The sequence below is a fragment of the Phyllobates terribilis genome, unplaced genomic scaffold (assembly GCF_046119375.1).
Source record: "Phyllobates terribilis strain yellow unplaced genomic scaffold, ASM4611937v1 Scaffold_636__1_contigs__length_917067, whole genome shotgun sequence".
Taxonomy (NCBI): Eukaryota; Metazoa; Chordata; class Amphibia; order Anura; family Dendrobatidae; genus Phyllobates; species Phyllobates terribilis.
In genome coordinates this window covers 714,522-735,758 of record NW_027363396.1, presented here as the reverse complement: position 1 = coordinate 735,758, position 21,237 = coordinate 714,522, and the positions used below count along the sequence as shown (strand labels likewise).

At 44.3% G+C, this 21,237-nt stretch overlaps 11 non-coding genes across 11 annotated transcripts; all 11 read right to left on the bottom strand.

Annotated features, from left to right (window-relative positions):
- Positions 1–2,379: 2,379 nt before the first annotated feature.
- Positions 2,380–2,570, bottom strand: LOC141234368 (U2 spliceosomal RNA). Its single transcript, XR_012300349.1, has one exon. It is a non-coding gene; the product is annotated as a U2 spliceosomal RNA (small nuclear RNA).
- Positions 2,571–3,685: 1,115 nt separating this feature from the next.
- On the bottom strand, positions 3,686–3,876 carry LOC141234367 (U2 spliceosomal RNA). The gene has a single exon (XR_012300348.1). It is a non-coding gene; the product is annotated as a U2 spliceosomal RNA (small nuclear RNA).
- Positions 3,877–4,985: 1,109 nt separating this feature from the next.
- On the bottom strand, positions 4,986–5,176 carry LOC141234366 (U2 spliceosomal RNA). The gene has a single exon (XR_012300347.1). It is a non-coding gene; the product is annotated as a U2 spliceosomal RNA (small nuclear RNA).
- A 1,115-nt stretch (positions 5,177–6,291) lies between these two features.
- On the bottom strand, positions 6,292–6,482 carry LOC141234365 (U2 spliceosomal RNA). Its single transcript, XR_012300346.1, has one exon. It is a non-coding gene; the product is annotated as a U2 spliceosomal RNA (small nuclear RNA).
- A 1,115-nt stretch (positions 6,483–7,597) lies between these two features.
- On the bottom strand, positions 7,598–7,780 carry LOC141234524 (U2 spliceosomal RNA). Its single transcript, XR_012300501.1, has one exon. It is a non-coding gene; the product is annotated as a U2 spliceosomal RNA (small nuclear RNA).
- A 6,134-nt stretch (positions 7,781–13,914) lies between these two features.
- Positions 13,915–14,105, bottom strand: LOC141234151 (U2 spliceosomal RNA). The gene has a single exon (XR_012300137.1). It is a non-coding gene; the product is annotated as a U2 spliceosomal RNA (small nuclear RNA).
- Positions 14,106–15,217: 1,112 nt separating this feature from the next.
- On the bottom strand, positions 15,218–15,408 carry LOC141234428 (U2 spliceosomal RNA). The gene has a single exon (XR_012300407.1). It is a non-coding gene; the product is annotated as a U2 spliceosomal RNA (small nuclear RNA).
- Positions 15,409–16,523: 1,115 nt separating this feature from the next.
- On the bottom strand, positions 16,524–16,714 carry LOC141234471 (U2 spliceosomal RNA). The gene has a single exon (XR_012300450.1). It is a non-coding gene; the product is annotated as a U2 spliceosomal RNA (small nuclear RNA).
- A 1,115-nt stretch (positions 16,715–17,829) lies between these two features.
- On the bottom strand, positions 17,830–18,020 carry LOC141234364 (U2 spliceosomal RNA). Its single transcript, XR_012300345.1, has one exon. It is a non-coding gene; the product is annotated as a U2 spliceosomal RNA (small nuclear RNA).
- A 1,115-nt stretch (positions 18,021–19,135) lies between these two features.
- On the bottom strand, positions 19,136–19,326 carry LOC141234363 (U2 spliceosomal RNA). The gene has a single exon (XR_012300344.1). It is a non-coding gene; the product is annotated as a U2 spliceosomal RNA (small nuclear RNA).
- Positions 19,327–20,441: 1,115 nt separating this feature from the next.
- On the bottom strand, positions 20,442–20,632 carry LOC141234361 (U2 spliceosomal RNA). Its single transcript, XR_012300342.1, has one exon. It is a non-coding gene; the product is annotated as a U2 spliceosomal RNA (small nuclear RNA).
- Between the last annotated feature and the right edge of the window lie 605 nt (positions 20,633–21,237).

Below are 21,237 nucleotides of genomic sequence, written 5' to 3'. Positions count from 1 at the left end.
ATAGGTTGTTGAAAAACAACTATATTTTCTTCCATTGCCACCTCCACTTCCTGTTCCTTTCTCTTTTCTTGCTTTTTAACCTTACCACGGCCAGTTCCCTGACTTACACCTCCCATTTCACTCTCTACCCTATCCCCCCAATCTACTCTTGTTTTCTCCATCTCCCTCTGCACTCCTACAGGTTTGCTTTCTTTTCCCTTTACCACCAACACCTTTTCTACACTTTCCTCCTTTCTCTCTACCAAAACCTTTTTAACCACTACCTCCTTCTCTTTATTTCTTTTCCTCTTTGGGCAATTCTTAAAAACATGCGTATCTTCCTGACACAAGTTGCACTTCCTCCGATCTTTACAATCCTTTGACTCATGATCACCTTTTTTGCAAAAACCACATACACCACCCGAACAATTTTCCTTTCCATGCCCGTATTGACGACAAACTCGACAAAAAGTGGGTATACCACTGAAAAAAATATCACCATTTATATTACCCAACTTAAACCTAGCTGGGGGAAGCAACACAGTCCCCTGCTCATCTTCTTTGAAACGGACCAAAAATTTCCACTTCGAAGTCCAAAAACCAAATTCATTATAAATCTTCCCTTTTGGTGTTACTGACAAACAAAAAAACTCCAAAAATGTAAGAACATCCTCTTCGTCCACCAATGGAGAGTACATTTTAACAATGATCCATTTATCTCTAACGGGGAAGTGTGGCATTACACTTATCCCCTCCATTCTTTTATCCTGGCTTGCAGTCATTTTCCTTAGATATCCTTCAAAAAAAACTTTGTCAACAAAAACTATATCATAAACACCCCTCCTGGGGTAGTCCATTATCGCCAACACTTCTTCTGTCTTCAAACCAAAAAGATCCACAAGAACTTGACTCATCACATACCTAAAATCCTTTTGATCTCGAAAGTTCTCCTGAACAACCAAACGAATAGAATTCTGCACCTTAGCGAATTCAGGCACATGATCTTCCTCTCCTTCATGTGATGCTGCAGACATCTTCTTCACAAACAGGTTCTCCTCTTCTCAATAGAAACCTTCAACACCGAAGTGCCAGGTAGATGATCGCCTCCCGTTGCCCGGGGACTAATCCGACTCCCTAATAGCAGCAGGGAGGTGAAGCCCTGCTGAAAAACAGAGCGATCCCCCCAGGCCAAGGAGCCGGGTACCCCGAGCACCTCTCAGCCAAGACCAAGGCAGCAGCCGCTAGATCACTGCACTTGATCTTAGCCAAAAGGCCGAGAAGCGATAACCAGAATTGGTTTCAAACTACGGAGCCACCCAAGGATCCTGAAAAGTCCATTTGTGGAGATGAGCTCCTGGACTCCCATTAAGAAGACATGTTGTCAACCTCTAGATCCCTTACATGCCTGCACTTTTCGGCTTGCTGCTGCTGCAATCCACGCGTTTTAGATCTGCATAACTCCACCTCTTTAAACACAGCACCTTCACCCCCTGCTGTTCCCACCCGCCTCAACACCGTTGGAAGGGAGGAGAACCAATTAAGGCGGGGGGTGGGGTGGAACGAGCAGCTGTCTACCCTTAGCAGGAGGGCTCCTGATTACATACCTCTCCTGCTGCTGCTGCTGCTGGCTGTCCAGCAGCAGACTGAAGGTGGCTGCTGCTGTGCACAGGTATATAAAGGCTCAGAGCCTATTATGACACGCGCAGCCAGCGTTCCATTGCCACATTCCATCTACTGCAGGCAGGATACCTGGCTGGCTGAATGTCGCTGAGAAGCTCACAGAGACCGCCATAAGCAACAGTTTAACAGAATGCCACAGACTAATCAACCAAACTTTTTGGGTTGGGTTCTCTTTTATAGTCTGCAGGCATTAAATGAAAGAAGTCAGTGTTCCAGCAGAAGGAGACAACGTTTCAGAAAAGGCATTGTAGCAAACCAAAAAAGAAATTTTAAGCGCAGCAGAGTAACCAGCGCACATACCTGTTAGCTCAGGTGAGTTTAAAAGGCTGCTGTTGATTACAAGGGCATTTGCTAAATAGATGGTGTGTGTGCAACAATATACTGAAAGGTCAATTATATTGTGCAGCTTATCTCACCACCTGTAGTTATTTAGGTGAAAGCTCCAAAATGCTTGCCTAATATGTCTGTTTATCCAAAAGGAAGTAAAAAGGGAGAGCTAGAAAGATAGCATTGCATCACATTACATGGCAATGCAATGCACAGTTGCTGAAGTTGAACCAAAATGAGCTTGTAATCTGGCTTCTGCAACTTTGAACATGAAAAATCCAATGAGGAGAAGAAAAGCAAAGCCAAAGAGTCCATCCCAAAATCCGACAAACAAGCAAAATGAACAAAAAACATTGAATTCAATTCTTTCTGATTTTAGAAACTGCATTAAAGAAGGGGTGCACCGGTCCTGGAGATACTGCAATACCAGGTCAATGCGTGGAGTGGACAGAGCAAGCTCTTTTTCCATCTCCCTGTTCTAAAAATCCATTTAATATATGGTCCCCAGATAGGGGACGTATCAGATATTAAACTGATAAGAACAGATACTACACTTGATCTTAGCCAAAAGGCCGAGAAGCGATAACCAGAATTGGTTTCAAACTACGGAGCCACCCAAGGATCCTGAAAAGTCCATTTGTGGAGATGAGCTCCTGGACTCCCGTTAAGAAGACATGTTGTCAACCTCTAGATCCCTTACATGCCTGCACTTTTCGGCTTGCTGCTGCTGCAATCCACGCGTTTTAGATCTGCATAACTCCACCTCTTTAAACACAGCACCTTCACCCCCTGCTGTTCCCACCCGCCTCAACACCGTTGGAAGGGAGGAGAACCAATTAAGGCGGGGGGTGGGGTGGAACGAGCAGCTGTCTACCCTTAGCAGGAGGGCTCCTGATTACATACCTCTCCTGCTGCTGCTGCTGCTGGCTGTCCAGCAGCAGACTGAAGGTGGCTGCTGCTGTGCACAGGTATATAAAGGCTCAGAGCCTATTATGACACGCGCAGCCAGCGTTCCATTGCCACATTCCATCTACTGCAGGCAGGATACCTGGCTGGCTGAATGTCGCTGAGAAGCTCACAGAGACCGCCATAAGCAACAGTTTAACAGAATGCCACAGACTAATCAACCAAACTTTTTGGGTTGGGTTCTCTTTTATAGTCTGCAGGCATTAAATGAAAGAAGTCAGTGTTCCAGCAGAAGGAGACAACGTTTCAGAAAAGGCATTGTAGCAAACCAAAAAAGAAATTTTAAGCGCAGCAGAGTAACCAGCGCACATACCTGTTAGCTCAGGTGAGTTTAAAAGGCTGCTGTTGATAACAAGGGCATTTGCTAAATAGATGGTGTGTGTGCAACAATATACTGAAAGGTCAATTATATTGTGCAGCTTATCTCACCACCTGTAGTTATTTAGGTGAAAGCTCCAAAATGCTTGCCTAATATGTCTGTTTATCCAAAAGGAAGTAAAAAGGGAGAGCTAGAAAGATAGCATTGCATCACATTACATGGCAATGCAATGCACAGTTGCTGAAGTTGAACCAAAATGAGCTTGTAATCTGGCTTCTGCAACTTTGAACATGAAAAATCCAATGAGGAGAAGAAAAGCAAAGCCAAAGAGTCCATCCCAAAATCCGACAAACAAGCAAAATGAACAAAAAACATTGAATTCAATTCTTTCTGATTTTAGAAACTGCATTAAAGAAGGGGTGCACCGGTCCTGGAGATACTGCAATACCAGGTCAATGCGTGGAGTGGACAGAGCAAGCTCTTTTTCCATCTCCCTGTTCTAAAAATCCATTTAATATATGGTCCCCAGATAGGGGACGTATCAGATATTAAACTGATAAGAACAGATACTACACTTGATCTTAGCCAAAAGGCCGAGAAGCGATAACCAGAATTGGTTTCAAACTACGGAGCCACCCAAGGATCCTGAAAAGTCCATTTGTGGAGATGAGCTCCTGGACTCCCGTTAAGAAGACATGTTGTCAACCTCTAGATCCCTTACATGCCTGCACTTTTCGGCTTGCTGCTGCTGCAATCCACGCGTTTTAGATCTGCATAACTCCACCTCTTTAAACACAGCACCTTCACCCCCTGCTGTTCCCACCCGCCTCAACACCGTTGGAAGGGAGGAGAACCAATTAAGGCGGGGGGTGGGGTGGAACGAGCAGCTGTCTACCCTTAGCAGGAGGGCTCCTGATTACATACCTCTCCTGCTGCTGCTGGCTGTCCAGCAGCAGACTGAAGGTGGCTGCTGCTGTGCACAGGTATATAAAGGCTCAGAGCCTATTATGACACGCGCAGCCAGCGTTCCATTGCCACATTCCATCTACTGCAGGCAGGATACCTGGCTGGCTGAATGTCGCTGAGAAGCTCACAGAGACCGCCATAAGCAACAGTTTAACAGAATGCCACAGACTAATCAACCAAACTTTTTGGGTTGGGTTCTCTTTTATAGTCTGCAGGCATTAAATGAAAGAAGTCAGTGTTCCAGCAGAAGGAGACAACGTTTCAGAAAAGGCATTGTAGCAAACCAAAAAAGAAATTTTAAGCGCAGCAGAGTAACCAGCGCACATACCTGTTAGCTCAGGTGAGTTTAAAAGGCTGCTGTTGATAACAAGGGCATTTGCTAAATAGATGGTGTGTGTGCAACAATATACTGAAAGGTCAATTATATTGTGCAGCTTATCTCACCACCTGTAGTTATTTAGGTGAAAGCTCCAAAATGCTTGCCTAATATGTCTGTTTATCCAAAAGGAAGTAAAAAGGGAGAGCTAGAAAGATAGCATTGCATCACATTACATGGCAATGCAATGCACAGTTGCTGAAGTTGAACCAAAATGAGCTTGTAATCTGGCTTCTGCAACTTTGAACATGAAAAATCCAATGAGGAGAAGAAAAGCAAAGCCAAAGAGTCCATCCCAAAATCCGACAAACAAGCAAAATGAACAAAAAACATTGAATTCAATTCTTTCTGATTTTAGAAACTGCATTAAAGAAGGGGTGCACCGGTCCTGGAGATACTGCAATACCAGGTCAATGCGTGGAGTGGACAGAGCAAGCTCTTTTTCCATCTCCCTGTTCTAAAAATCCATTTAATATATGGTCCCCAGATAGGGGACGTATCAGATATTAAACTGATAAGAACAGATACTACACTTGATCTTAGCCAAAAGGCCGAGAAGCGATAACCAGAATTGGTTTCAAACTACGGAGCCACCCAAGGATCCTGAAAAGTCCATTTGTGGAGATGAGCTCCTGGACTCCCGTTAAGAAGACATGTTGTCAACCTCTAGATCCCTTACATGCCTGCACTTTTCGGCTTGCTGCTGCTGCAATCCACGCGTTTTAGATCTGCATAACTCCACCTCTTTAAACACAGCACCTTCACCCCCTGCTGTTCCCACCCGCCTCAACACCGTTGGAAGGGAGGAGAACCAATTAAGGCGGGGGGTGGGGTGGAACGAGCAGCTGTCTACCCTTAGCAGGAGGGCTCCTGATTACATACCTCTCCTGCTGCTGCTGCTGCTGGCTGTCCAGCAGCAGACTGAAGGTGGCTGCTGCTGTGCACAGGTATATAAAGGCTCAGAGCCTATTATGACACGCGCAGCCAGCGTTCCATTGCCACATTCCATCTACTGCAGGCAGGATACCTGGCTGGCTGAATGTCGCTGAGAAGCTCACAGAGACCGCCATAAGCAACAGTTTAACAGAATGCCACAGACTAATCAACCAAACTTTTTGGGTTGGGTTCTCTTTTATAGTCTGCAGGCATTAAATGAAAGAAGTCAGTGTTCCAGCAGAAGGAGACAACGTTTCAGAAAAGGCATTGTAGCAAACCAAAAAAGAAATTTTAAGCGCAGCAGAGTAACCAGCGCACATACCTGTTAGCTCAGGTGAGTTTAAAAGGCTGCTGTTGATAACAAGGGCATTTGCTAAATAGATGGTGTGTGTGCAACAATATACTGAAAGGTCAATTATATTGTGCAGCTTATCTCACCACCTGTAGTTATTTAGGTGAAAGCTCCAAAATGCTTGCCTAATATGTCTGTTTATCCAAAAGGAAGTAAAAAGGGAGAGCTAGAAAGATAGCATTGCATCACATTACATGGCAATGCAATGCACAGTTGCTGAAGTTGAACCAAAATGAGCTTGTAATCTGGCTTCTGCAACTTTGAACATGAAAAATCCAATGAGGAGAAGAAAAGCAAAGCCAAAGAGTCCATCCCAAAATCCGACAAACAAGCAAAATGAACAAAAAACATTGAATTCAATTCTTTCTGATTTTAGAAACTGCATTAAAGAAGGGGTGCACCGGTCCTGGAGATACTGCAATACCAGGTCAATGCGTGGAGTGGACAGAGCAAGCTCTTTTTCCATCTCCCTGTTCTAAAAATCCATTTAATATATGGTCCCCAGATAGGGGACGTATCAGATATTAAACTGATAAGAACAGATACTACACTTGATCTTAGCCAAAAGGCCGAGAAGCGATAACCAGAATTGGTTTCAAACTACGGAGCCACCCAAGGATCCTGAAAAGTCCATTTGTGGAGATGAGCTCCTGGACTCCCGTTAAGAAGACATGTTGTCAACCTCTAGATCCCTTACATGCCTGCACTTTTCGGCTTGCTGCTGCTGCAATCCACGCGTTTTAGATCTGCATAACTCCACCTCTTTAAACACAGCACCTTCACCCCCTGCTGTTCCCACCCGCCTCAACACCGTTGGAAGGGAGGAGAACCAATTAAGGCGGGGGGTGGGGTGGAACGAGCAGCTGTCTACCCTTAGCAGGAGGGCTCCTGATTACATACCTCTCCTGCTGCTGCTGCTGCTGGCTGTCCAGCAGCAGACTGAAGGTGGCTGCTGCTGTGCACAGGTATATAAAGGCTCAGAGCCTATTATGACACGCGCAGCCAGCGTTCCATTGCCACATTCCATCTACTGCAGGCAGGATACCTGGCTGGCTGAATGTCGCTGAGAAGCTCACAGAGACCGCCATAAGCAACAGTTTAACAGAATGCCACAGACTAATCAACCAAACTTTTTGGGTTGGGTTCTCTTTTATAGTCTGCAGGCATTAAATGAAAGAAGTCAGTGTTCCAGCAGAAGGAGACAACGTTTCAGAAAAGGCATTGTAGCAAACCAAAAAAGAAATTTTAAGCGCAGCAGAGTAACCAGCGCACATACCTGTTAGCTCAGGTGAGTTTAAAAGGCTGCTGTTGATAACAAGGGCATTTGCTAAATAGATGGTGTGTGTGCAACAATATACTGAAAGGTCAATTATATTGTGCAGCTTATCTCACCACCTGTAGTTATTTAGGTGAAAGCTCCAAAATGCTTGCCTAATATGTCTGTTTATCCAAAAGGAAGTAAAAAGGGAGAGCTAGAAAGATAGCATTGCATCACATTACATGGCAATGCAATGCACAGTTGCTGAAGTTGAACCAAAATGAGCTTGTAATCTGGCTTCTGCAACTTTGAACATGAAAAATCCAATGAGGAGAAGAAAAGCAAAGCCAAAGAGTCCATCCCAAAATCCGACAAACAAGCAAAATGAACAAAAAACATTGAATTCAATTCTTTCTGATTTTAGAAACTGCATTAAAGAAGGGGTGCACCGGTCCTGGAGATACTGCAATACCAGGTCAATGCGTGGAGTGGACAGAGCAAGCTCTTTTTCCATCTCCCTGTTCTAAAAATCCATTTAATATATGGTCCCCAGATAGGGGACGTATCAGATATTAAACTGATAAGAACAGATTTTTTTTTTTTTTTTTTTTTAAAAACCATTCAGTTTAGTTTTTTAGCAAACAGTATGAATTTCTCCAAAATTTGCTACTTAAAACTTCTCATCATCATGGTTCTATTTATTTAGCAGTAGTATAAGACGAGATATAATCACAAGGGAACATCCTTTACATAACACAAATGCAGAAACTTCAAGGAATCACAAAGAAAAAAAATCACTGGTATTTGATATGGTAATGCCACTTTTTAAATTTCCAAATCCCTTCGGCATCTGTGCCACCACCGCCTCTGCTGTCCAACTTATATATCAGGTATAGTCTTGAAAGAATAAGTCTAACACATTCATTCACTGATAAAGATTTCCTTTTGAAAAGTCCAAGGTTCCTTGCATCCCACAAACTCTCCATCACACAAGCCATTATCAACCATAAAATTCTATCTTTAGACCGACTACACGCACCAATTCCAAACATCGCCACACGCCAATCCACAAAATTCACGCCTGCTAAACCCTTACACAATCCACCTACACACTTCCACACACTGTACGCGTACTCACAATCCCACATAACATGCCTGACAGTCTCACAACCACCACATCCCACTCTCGGACACACATCTGTTCTTATCAACTCTCTTTTCTTCTGCACTTCTCTCACAGGTAAAATATTATGTAAAGTCATCCACACAACATCCTTCTGTTTGTTTGACATCCCATACGTATCTAACTTCTTCCATGCATCTGAAACCTCATTCCCTCTCAGCCCAACAATATTACACTCTACCTCATTTGCACTCATTCTTTTCACCACATTCTTGGTCATTCTAAAATCATTCATTCCCACACTCAACAAATCATGCTTTCTCACAAATTTCTCAATCACCTCATACCAAACAGGACACTTAAAGGCCACAGGCACACTCGCATCTCTCTTCCTCCAGCATAACCCATACAACATCCATCCAGCAGAATAATTAGCCATAAAAGCACCTTTATTGCCTTTACCCAGCAAAATAACCACAGTCTTAATATAATTAAGACCTAAAAAAACTTCAATATTGGGAAAGGCCAGCCCACCATGCTGACAAGCCTTAAAAAGGCTCTCCCGCTTCAACTTCTCCATCTTACTACACCACAGGAATGTGAATACCAACTTCTCTATTCTCTTAATTTTCCTGTAAGGAGAAGGAAAAACAGTCGCCCCATAAAGCAGGATAGGGAGAATCACTGCTTTGATAATTAACACCTTACCACGCAGAGTCAATTCTCTCATTCGCCAAAAATTCAATTTACGTTCAACCCGCATACCACACTCTTCCCAACTTTCATTCCCTTTTAAGTCATCATTAAATAATACGCCCAAAATCTTGATTGCACCCTCTTCACACTTTACACCATCAATACGAATACTACTATCTCCAAAACATTTAAAACTACATTTATTCCAATTTACCCTAAAACCAGACGCACCAACAAAAAAATCCAAAAGCAATTTAATTCTACTCAAAGAAGCCATACTTTCACTCACAACCACAACATCATCCATATAACCTAACACTTTCACATGCTTACCACCACTACCAGGCACCAACAAACCTCTCATCATTTTATCCCGTCTAATCAAACATAACAATGGTTCTATTACACATACAAATAAGACGGGGGACATAGGACACCCCTGCCTTACTCCTGACCTAATCTTCACTTTGTCACACAGCCACCCATTAACCAAGAACTCACTTGACACACAATCATACAATGATTTTACACAATTCACAAATTCTCTAGGAAACCCCATTCTTTCCAGTACTTTAAACAAAAACACATGCGCAACCCTGTCAAACGCCTTCTCAAAATCAATAGCTAAAGTCATACATTTCTGCTTTCTATCCTTACAATCCCCAATCATATCTCTCAACAATAGCAAGTTATCACTCATACTTCTTCCAGGCACTGCACATACTTGGTCCTCCTCCACAACACTACCAATCACTTCACGCATACGATTTGCCAGTAACTTACTGTAGACCTTATAATCCGAATTCAGCAGTGTTATTGGTCTCCAGTTTTCCAAACGTTTCCTCTCACCCTTTTTATACACAAGCACAACCACTCCTTCTTTCATTGATTCACACAACCTACCATTCACCCACATATACTTACATACCTCAGTCAAATCTGTTCACAAAACTTCCCATGCTTTCACATACAACTCTACAGGTATACCATCTTTCCCAGGAGTCTTACTCTTTTTAGCACTCCACACCACATTCTTCACTTCATCCAGAACTACATCCTCACACAATAGATCACGCTCCTCAGAATCAAGTTTTTTCTCCACACCATTCAGAACATATGACACAAGCCCAGAGTCAATCCATTTCTCATCATACAACTTGCTATAAAACCTATTCACTTCTTTCAGCACATCCTCACCCATACAGTTGGTTCCACTTTCATTCACAACTTCATTCATATCAGTCTTCCTACCATTCATTTTTTTAAAAAAGAACCTCGTACACTTCTCATTTTTCTCCAGGTGCTCAATTTTAGTACGATATATAATTTCCTTTCCTTTCTCATCCAACACACGCTTCAATTCATTCTTAGCCTCAGTAAGTTGATCAGACATCTCCAAACCACTTGCAACACACTTTCTCAACCAGTCAATCCGTCTATTAAGGTCATTAAACCTATTCCTATATCTGGCAGCTTTTCTATAGCCCCACTTTTTGAAGAAAGTTTTAAATTGCACTTTCACCCAGTCCCACCAGTCAAGAACACACACAAAATCCTTCTTACGCATTCTCCATCTTTCATACTTTACATTAAACTCATTCATCACCTCATCATCCTCTAACAGCCTTGCATTCAACTTCCATACCCCACCGCCATACACTTGGTCACCATTCGCACAAAACACGCCTCTCAAACATTCATGGTCCGAAAAAGGTACCTTTTGTTGAGAAAAATCCAAACATACCATATTTTTAGAAAATAACATTAAATCAATTCTGGAATGAATCTCACCACGGTCAGCATGGTATGTCGGCGGTGGTGGCATGCCAAGAACAACAACTGCTGCATCTAAAAAGGAAAAATCACAAATTAAATGGGACAATTTCTTTCCTGTTATGTCACAATTTCCTTCTGTGACACAATTAACGTCCCCAACAAAAATAGTGGGAGATTTCCCTGGAAGAAAAAAACTTAATTTTTCAAGAAGAGCAAGCCGCTCTTCCTTCCCTGTAGGGCAATATAAATTAATAATTCTGACCCGCCACCCTCTATAACTCAAAAATGCAATTAAACATCGGCCCACCTCCACCACAATATAACTATCAATAGAGATTTCTTTATTCCCAACTAATATCCCCACCCCATCATTTTTATTATGATTAGACCCTGACCAGATATGCTGTCCGTAAGGCCAGTCTTTGTCACAAGGAGCATCCTGAATCCCACACTCCTGAAGGCAAAAAACATCAGCACCTAAATGTTTCAGGTAGTCCAGAACAGTTGTTCTTCTGATTTTAGATCTGATCTGCCTTACATTTAGGGACACTACATCCCAACCAGATTGGCAAGACATTAATTAAAGAAAAGAAATACATGACTCAATGTTGATCACACCATACTCATCCATTATCATCAGACTGGGAAAGCACCCCAAAGGTGTTGATGCTCTCAGGGATGCCAAGGTAAGGAGCATCAGGGGAGAAGACATCCTGCGGGTAAATGCGGTCACTTGCAGGACTGTCGCACCCTCCGCTGGCAGGTGAGTACTCTCGTCTGGGTTTTTTATTGGCCAGTTCAGGAGTATCATCATCATCAAAAGACCTCCCAGAAGTAAAGTCTCCTTGGCCACCATCCCTGGCCACCTCTTCGTCTGTAGCACCCCAGGACAATGCAGGGGTTCGAGCAAGAGACACATCCATGTCACCCTCACCACATATTTCGGACTGATGAGGGAGGTCCACATCCAACTCGGAGATCTCCATACTTGGCCCAGCAGGGGCTGGAGGGTCCAACAGGGTCTGGGCCTCACCCACCAGATCTTCAACCTCAGGGGGCTCCGTCTCCTCATTGATCTCTGCAGTAGTCACCTGTGGGGTAACAGCAGGGACAGTAGGCTTACCTTTGGTCACTTCGGAGAAGGACCTAGGCTTGACTTTAGCCTTACAATCCCGAATCACATGTCCTTCCTCCCCGCAGGCATCACATACCACCGGGTTGGAACAATCCTTCGCCAGATGACCGTACTTGTTGCACTTTCTACAGTTTGGCAATTGTTTGCAGAAATCCTGGATATGCCCGAACATGTTGCATCTCCTGCAGAACAATGGCGCCTCGGGAAAAAACAGATATCCAGAGTCTCTTCCAATTGTAAAGTTCAGGGGAGGATAGTGAATACCTCCAGGACCATGAGGGTCTATCCCAAACCTCACAAAGTATTTATACTTCCCAGTCCACAGCCCTTCTCCATTTAAGATTTTATGGGAGAATTGCACAAAAATGCAGTGTCTTCTCAGGAATGCAGTGATATCATCCCGGGAGATAAAGGGGTTGTGCATGAATACTACCACCGGGATATCCCCCTTAGAGTAGAGTACAGTGAAGATAAGTCCATCCAGCTGAGGGTGCTCTGAAAGGACTTGAAGAGTTTTGAAAAGGTTTTGGCAAGCCGCCATAGAAGAAAGCACCAAGACGTACCTATGCTCCCTTCTGAACTCCTGCAAACAGATGATCTCCGACTTCTGGATCTTCAGGATTTCATAGAAAATGGCGTTGACCAGGTATGACAACGAGAAATGGTCCTTCTTCTCCTCAGAGACCTCGATACGGAAAGCATTCTTGACCCGGGGATCCCCGGTCCCAGCAAAGCGAAGCTTGACACCCATGGTCGCTTCAGGAATCGCCTTCTCGTTTCCTCCTCACTCTCCCCCTATAGCAGCATCCAGCTTAAGCCACCGAAGTGGCGATGCTGGAAGGCCGAGGGCTAGTACACAAGGAACCTCTTGTCCAAACACTAGGTCTGAGCCAAAAGGCCGAGAAGCGATAACCAGAATTGGTTTCAAACTACGGAGCCACCCAAGGATCCTGAAAAGTCCATTTGTGGAGATGAGCTCCTGGACTCCCGTTAAGAAGACATGTTGTCAACCTCTAGATCCCTTACATGCCTGCACTTTTCGGCTTGCTGCTGCTGCAATCCACGCGTTTTAGATCTGCATAACTCCACCTCTTTAAACACAGCACCTTCACCCCCTGCTGTTCCCACCCGCCTCAACACCGTTGGAAGGGAGGAGAACCAATTAAGGCGGGGGGTGGGGTGGAACGAGCAGCTGTCTACCCTTAGCAGGAGGGCTCCTGATTACATACCTCTCCTGCTGCTGCTGCTGCTGGCTGTCCAGCAGCAGACTGAAGGTGGCTGCTGCTGTGCACAGGTATATAAAGGCTCAGAGCCTATTATGACACGCGCAGCCAGCGTTCCATTGCCACATTCCATCTACTGCAGGCAGGATACCTGGCTGGCTGAATGTCGCTGAGAAGCTCACAGAGACCGCCATAAGCAACAGTTTAACAGAATGCCACAGACTAATCAACCAAACTTTTTGGGTTGGGTTCTCTTTTATAGTCTGCAGGCATTAAATGAAAGAAGTCAGTGTTCCAGCAGAAGGAGACAACGTTTCAGAAAAGGCATTGTAGCAAACCAAAAAAGAAATTTTAAGCGCAGCAGAGTAACCAGCGCACATACCTGTTAGCTCAGGTGAGTTTAAAAGGCTGCTGTTGATAACAAGGGCATTTGCTAAATAGATGGTGTGTGTGCAACAATATACTGAAAGGTCAATTATATTGTGCAGCTTATCTCACCACCTGTAGTTATTTAGGTGAAAGCTCCAAAATGCTTGCCTAATATGTCTGTTTATCCAAAAGGAAGTAAAAAGGGAGAGCTAGAAAGATAGCATTGCATCACATTACATGGCAATGCAATGCACAGTTGCTGAAGTTGAACCAAAATGAGCTTGTAATCTGGCTTCTGCAACTTTGAACATGAAAAATCCAATGAGGAGAAGAAAAGCAAAGCCAAAGAGTCCATCCCAAAATCCGACAAACAAGCAAAATGAACAAAAAACATTGAATTCAATTCTTTCTGATTTTAGAAACTGCATTAAAGAAGGGGTGCACCGGTCCTGGAGATACTGCAATACCAGGTCAATGCGTGGAGAGGACAGAGCAAGCTCTTTTTCCATCTCCCTGTTCTAAAAATCCATTTAATATATGGTCCCCAGATAGGGGACGTATCAGATATTAAACTGATAAGAACAGATACTACACTTGATCTTAGCCAAAAGGCCGAGAAGCGATAACCAGAATTGGTTTCAAACTACGGAGCCACCCAAGGATCCTGAAAAGTCCATTTGTGGAGATGAGCTCCTGGACTCCCGTTAAGAAGACATGTTGTCAACCTCTAGATCCCTTACATGCCTGCACTTTTCGGCTTGCTGCTGCTGCAATCCACGCGTTTTAGATCTGCATAACTCCACCTCTTTAAACACAGCACCTTCACCCCCTGCTGTTCCCACCCGCCTCAACACCGTTGGAAGGGAGGAGAACCAATTAAGGCGGGGGGTGGGGTGGAACGAGCAGCTGTCTACCCTTAGCAGGAGGGCTCCTGATTACATACCTCTCCTGCTGCTGCTGCTGGCTGTCCAGCAGCAGACTGAAGGTGGCTGCTGCTGTGCACAGGTATATAAAGGCTCAGAGCCTATTATGACACGCGCAGCCAGCGTTCCATTGCCACATTCCATCTACTGCAGGCAGGATACCTGGCTGGCTGAATGTCGCTGAGAAGCTCACAGAGACCGCCATAAGCAACAGTTTAACAGAATGCCACAGACTAATCAACCAAACTTTTTGGGTTGGGTTCTCTTTTATAGTCTGCAGGCATTAAATGAAAGAAGTCAGTGTTCCAGCAGAAGGAGACAACGTTTCAGAAAAGGCATTGTAGCAAACCAAAAAATAAATTTTAAGCGCAGCAGAGTAACCAGCGCACATACCTGTTAGCTCAGGTGAGTTTAAAAGGCTGCTGTTGATAACAAGGGCATTTGCTAAATAGATGGTGTGTGTGCAACAATATACTGAAAGGTCAATTATATTGTGCAGCTTATCTCACCACCTGTAGTTATTTAGGTGAAAGCTCCAAAATGCTTGCCTAATATGTCTGTTTATCCAAAAGGAAGTAAAAAGGGAGAGCTAGAAAGATAGCATTGCATCACATTACATGGCAATGCAATGCACAGTTGCTGAAGTTGAACCAAAATGAGCTTGTAATCTGGCTTCTGCAACTTTGAACATGAAAAATCCAATGAGGAGAAGAAAAGCAAAGCCAAAGAGTCCATCCCAAAATCCGACAAACAAGCAAAATGAACAAAAAACATTGAATTCAATTCTTTCTGATTTTAGAAACTGCATTAAAGAAGGGGTGCACCGGTCCTGGAGATAATGCAATACCAGGTCAATGCGTGGAGTGGACAGAGCAAGCTCTTTTTCCATCTCCCTGTTCTAAAAATCCATTTAATATATGGTCCCCAGATAGGGGACGTATCAGATATTAAACTGATAAGAACAGATACTACACTTGATCTTAGCCAAAAGGCCGAGAAGCAATAACCAGAATTGGTTTCAAACTACGGAGCCACCCAAGGATCCTGAAAAGTCCATTTGTGGAGATGAGCTCCTGGACTCCCGTTAAGAAGACATGTTGTCAACCTCTAGATCCCTTACATGCCTGCACTTTTCGGCTTGCTGCTGCTGCAATCCACGCGTTTTAGATCTGCATAACTCCACCTCTTTAAACACAGCACCTTCACCCCCTGCTGTTCCCACCTGCCTCAACACCGTTGGAAGGGAGGAGAACCAATTAAGGCGGGGGGTGGGGTGGAACGAGGAGCTATCTACCCTTAGCAGGAGGGCTCCTGATTACATACCTCTCCTGCTGCTGCTGCTGCTGGCTGTCCAGCAGCAGACTGAAGGTGGCTGCTGCTGTGCACAGGTATATAAAGGCTCAGAGCCTATTATGACACGCGCAGCCAGCGTTCCATTGCCACATTCCATCTACTGCAGGCAGGATACCTGGCTGGCTGAATGTCGCTGAGAAGCTCACAGAGACCGCCATAAGCAACAGTTTAACAGAATGCCACAGACTAATCAACCAAACTTTTTGGGTTGGGTTCTCTTTTATAGTCTGCAGGCATTAAATGAAAGAAGTCAGTGTTCCAGCAGAAGGAGACAACGTTTCAGAAAAGGCATTGTAGCAAACCAAAAAAGAAATTTTAAGCGCAGCAGAGTAACCAGCGCACATACCTGTTAGCTCAGGTGAGTTTAAAAGGCTGCTGTTGATAACAAGGGCATTTGCTAAATAGATGGTGTGTGTGCAACAATATACTGAAAGGTCAATTATATTGTGCAGCTTATCTCACCACCTGTAGTTATTTAGGTGAAAGCTCCAAAATGCTTGCCTAATATGTCTGTTTATCCAAAAGGAAGTAAAAAGGGAGAGCTAGAAAGATAGCATTGCATCACATTACATGGCAATGCAATGCACAGTTGCTGAAGTTGAACCAAAATGAGCTTGTAATCTGGCTTCTGCAACTTTGAACATGAAAAATCCAATGAGGAGAAGAAAAGCAAAGCCAAAGAGTCCATCCCAAAATCCGACAAACAAGCAAAATGAACAAAAAACATTGAATTCAATTCTTTCTGATTTTAGAAACTGCATTAAAGAAGGGGTGTACCGGTCCTGGAGATACTGCAATACCAGGTCAATGCGTGGAGTGGACAGAGCAAGCTCTTTTTCCATCTCCCTGTTCTAAAAATCCATTTAATATATGGTCCCCAGATAGGGGACGTATCAGATATTAAACTGATAAGAACAGATACTACACTTGATCTTAGCCAAAAGGCCGAGAAGCGATAACCAGAATTGGTTTCAAACTACGGAGCCACCCAAGGATCCTGAAAAGTCCATTTGTGGAGATGAGCTCCTGGACTCCCGTTAAGAAGACATGTTGTCAACCTCTAGATCCCTTACATGCCTGCACTTTTCGGCTTGCTGCTGCTGCAATCCACGCGTTTTAGATCTGCATAACTCCACCTCTTTAAACACAGCACCTTCACCCCCTGCTGTTCCCACCCGCCTCAACACCGTTGGAAGGGAGGAGAACCAATTAAGGCGGGGGGTGGGGTGGAACGAGCAGCTGTCTACCCTTAGCAGGAGGGCTCCTGATTACATACCTCTCCTGCTGCTGCTGCTGCTGGCTGTCCAGCAGCAGACTGAAGGTGGCTGCTGCTGTGCACAGGTATATAAAGGCTCAGAGCCTATTATGACACGCGCAGCCAGCGTTCCATTGCCACATTCCATCTACTGCAGGCAGGATACCTGGCTGGCTGAATGTCGCTGAGAAGCTCACAGAGACCGCCATAAGCAACAGTTTAACAGAATGCCACAGACTAATCAACCAAACTTTTTGGGTTGGGTTCTCTTTTATAGTCTGCAGGCATTAAATGAAAGAAGTCAGTGTTCCAGCAGAAGGAGACAACGTTTCAGAAAAGGCATTGTAGCAAACCAAAAAAGAAATTTTAAGCGCAGCAGAGTAACCAGCGCACATACCTGTTAGCTCAGGTGAGTTTAAAAGGCTGCTGTTGATAACAAGGGCATTTGCTAAATAGATGGTGTGTGTGCAACAATATACTGAAAGGTCAATTATATTGTGCAGCTTATCTCACCACCTGTAGTTATTTAGGTGAAAGCTCCAAAATGCTTGCCTAATATGTCTGTTTATCCAAAAGGAAGTAAAAAGGGAGAGCTAGAAAGATAGCATTGCATCACATTACATGGCAATGCAATGCACAGTTGCTGAAGTTGAACCAAAATGAGCTTGTAATCTGGCTTCTGCAACTTTGAACATGAAAAATCCAATGAGGAGAAGAAAAGCAAGGCCAAAGAGTCCATCCCAAAATCCGACAAACAAGCAAAATGAACAAAAAACATTGAATTCAATTCTTTCTGATTTTAGAAACTGCATTAAAGAAGGGGTGCACCGGTCCTGGAGATACTGCAATACCAGGTCAATGCGTGGAGTGGACAGAGCAAGCTCTTTTTCCATCTCCCTGTTCTAAAAATCCATTTAATATATGGTCCCCAGATAGGGGACGTATCAGATATTAAACTGATAAGAACAGATACTACACTTGATCTTAGCCAAAAGGCCGAGAAGCGATAACCAGAATTGGTTTCAAACTACGGAGCCACCCAAGGATCCTGAAAAGTCCATTTGTGGAGATGAGCTCCTGGACTCCCGTTAAGAAGACATGTTGTCAACCTCTAGATCCCTTACATGCCTGCACTTTTCGGCTTGCTGCTGCTGCAATCCACGCGTTTTAGATCTGCATAACTCCACCTCTTTAAACACAGCACCTTCACCCCCTGCTGTTCCCACCCGCCTCAACACCGTTGGAAGGGAGGAGAACCAATTAAGGCGGGGGGTGGGGTGGAACGAGCAGCTGTCTACCCTTAGCAGGAGGGCTCCTGATTACATACCTCTCCTGCTGCTGCTGCTGCTGGCTGTCCAGCAGCAGACTGAAGGTGGCTGCTGCTGTGCACAGGTATATAAAGGCTCAGAGCCTATTATGACACGCGCAGCCAGCGTTCCATTGCCACATTCCATCTACTGCAGGCAGGATACCTGGCTGGCTGAATGTCGCTGAGAAGCTCACAGAGACCGCCATAAGCAACAGTTTAACAGAATGCCACAGACTAATCAACCAAACTTTTTGGGTTGGGTTCTCTTTTATAGTCTGCAGGCATTAAATGAAAGAAGTCAGTGTTCCAGCAGAAGGAGACAACGTTTCAGAAAAGGCATTGTAGCAAACCAAAAAAGAAATTTTAAGCGCAACAAAGTAACCAGCGCACATACCTGTTATCCCAGGTGAGTTTAAAAGGCTGCTGTTGATAACAAGGGCATTTGCTAAATAGCTGGTGTGTGTGCAACAATATACTGAAAGGTCAATTATATTGTGCAGCTTATCTCACCACCTGTAGTTATTTAGGTGAAAGCTCCAAAATGCTTGCCTAATATGTCTGTTTATCCAAAAGGAAGTAAAAAGGGAGAGCTAGAAAGATAGCATTGCATCACATTACATGGCAATGCAATGCACAGCTGCTGAAGTTGAACCAAAATGAGCTTGTAATCTGGCTTCTGCAACTTTGAACATGAAAAATCCAATGAGGAGAAGAAAAGCAAAGCCAAAGAGTCCATCCCAAAATCCGACAAACAAGCAAAATGAACAAAAAACATTGAATTCAATTCTTTCTGATTTTAGAAACTGCATTAAAGAAGGGGTGCACCGGTCCTGGAGATACTGCAATACCAGGTCAATGCGTGGAGTGGACAGAGCAAGCTCTTTTTCCATCTCCCTGTTCTAAAAATCCATTTAATATATGGTCCCCAGATAGGGGACGTATCAGATATTAAACTGATAAGAACAGATACTACACTTGATCTTAGCCAAAAGGCCGAGAAGCGATAACCAGAATTGGTTTCAAACTACGGAGCCACCCAAGGATCCTGAAAAGTCCATTTGTGGAGATGAGCTCCTGGACTCCCGTTAAGAAGACATGTTGTCAACCTCTAGATCCCTTACATGCCTGCACTTTTCGGCTTGCTGCTGCTGCAATCCACGCGTTTTAGATCTGCATAACTCCACCTCTTTAAACACAGCACCTTCACCCCCTGCTGTTCCCACCCGCCTCAACACCGTTGGAAGGGAGGAGAACCAATTAAGGCGGGGGGTGGGGTGGAACGAGCAGCTGTCTACCCTTAGCAGGAGGGCTCCTGATTACATACCTCTCCTGCTGCTGCTGCTGCTGGCTGTCCAGCAGCAGACTGAAGGTGGCTGCTGCTGTGCACAGGTATATAAAGGCTCAGAGCCTATTATGACACGCGCAGCCAGCGTTCCATTGCCACATTCCATCTACTGCAGGCAGGATACCTGGCTGGCTGAATGTCGCTGAGAAGCTCACAGAGACCGCCATAAGCAACAGTTTAACAGAATGCCACAGACTAATCAACCAAACTTTTTGGGTTGGGTTCTCTTTTATAGTCTGCAGGCATTAAATGAAAGAAGTCAGTGTTCCAGCAGAAGGAGACAACGTTTCAGAAAAGGCATTGTAGCAAACCAAAAAAGAAATTTTAAGCGCAGCAGAGTAACCAGCGCACATACCTGTTAGCTCAGGTGAGTTTAAAAGGCTGCTGTTGATAACAAGGGCATTTGCTAAATAGATGGTGTGTGTGCAACAATATACTGAAAGGTCAATTATATTGTGCAGCTTATCTCACCACCTGTAGTTATTTAGGTGAAAGCTCCAAAATGCTTGCCTAATATGTCTGTTTATCCAAAAGGAAGTAAAAAGGGAGAGCTAGAAAGATAGCATTGCATCACATTACATGGCAATGCAATGCACAGTTGCTGAAGTTGAACCAAAATGAGCTTGTAATCTGGCTTCTGCAACTTTGAACATGAAAAATCCAATGAGGAGAAGAAAAGCAAAGCCAAAGAGTCCATCCCTAAATCCGACAAACAAGCAAAATGAACAAAAAACATTGAATTCAATTCTTTCTGATTTTAGAAACTGCATTAAAGAAGGGGTGCACCGGTCCTGGAGATACTGCAATACCAGGTCAATGCGTGGAGTGGACAGAGCAAGCTCTTTTTCCATCTCCCTGTTCTAAAAATCCATTTAATATATGGTCCCCAGATAGGGGACGTATCAGATATTAAACTGATAAGAACAGATACTACACTTGATCTTAGCCAAAAGGCCGAGAAGCGATAACCAGAATTGGTTTCAAACTACGGAGCCACCCAAGGATCCTGAAAAGTCCATTTGTGGAGATGAGCTCCTGGACTCCCGTTAAGAAGACATGTTGTCAACCTCTAGATCCCTTACATGCCTGCACTTTTCGGCTTGCTGCTGCTGCAATCCACGCGTTTTAGATCTGCATAACTCCACCTCTTTAAACACAGCACCTTCACCCCCTGCTGTTCCCACCCGCCTCAACACCGTTGGAAGGGAGGAGAACCAATTAAGGCGGGGGGTGGGGTGGAACGAGCAGCTGTCTACCCTTAGCAGGAGGGCTCCTGATTACATACCTCTCCTGCTGCTGCTGCTGCTGGCTGTCCAGCAGCAGACTGAAGGTGGCTGCTGCTGTGCACAGGTATATAAAGGCTCAGAGCCTATTATGACACGCGCAGCCAGCGTTCCATTGCCACATTCCATCTACTGCAGGCAGGATACCTGGCTGGCTGAATGTCGCTGAGAAGCTCACAGAGACCGCCATAAGCAACAGTTTAACAGAATGCCACAGACTAATCAACCAAACTTTTTGGGTTGGGTTCTCTTTTATAGTCTGCAGGCATTAAATGAAAGAAGTCAGTG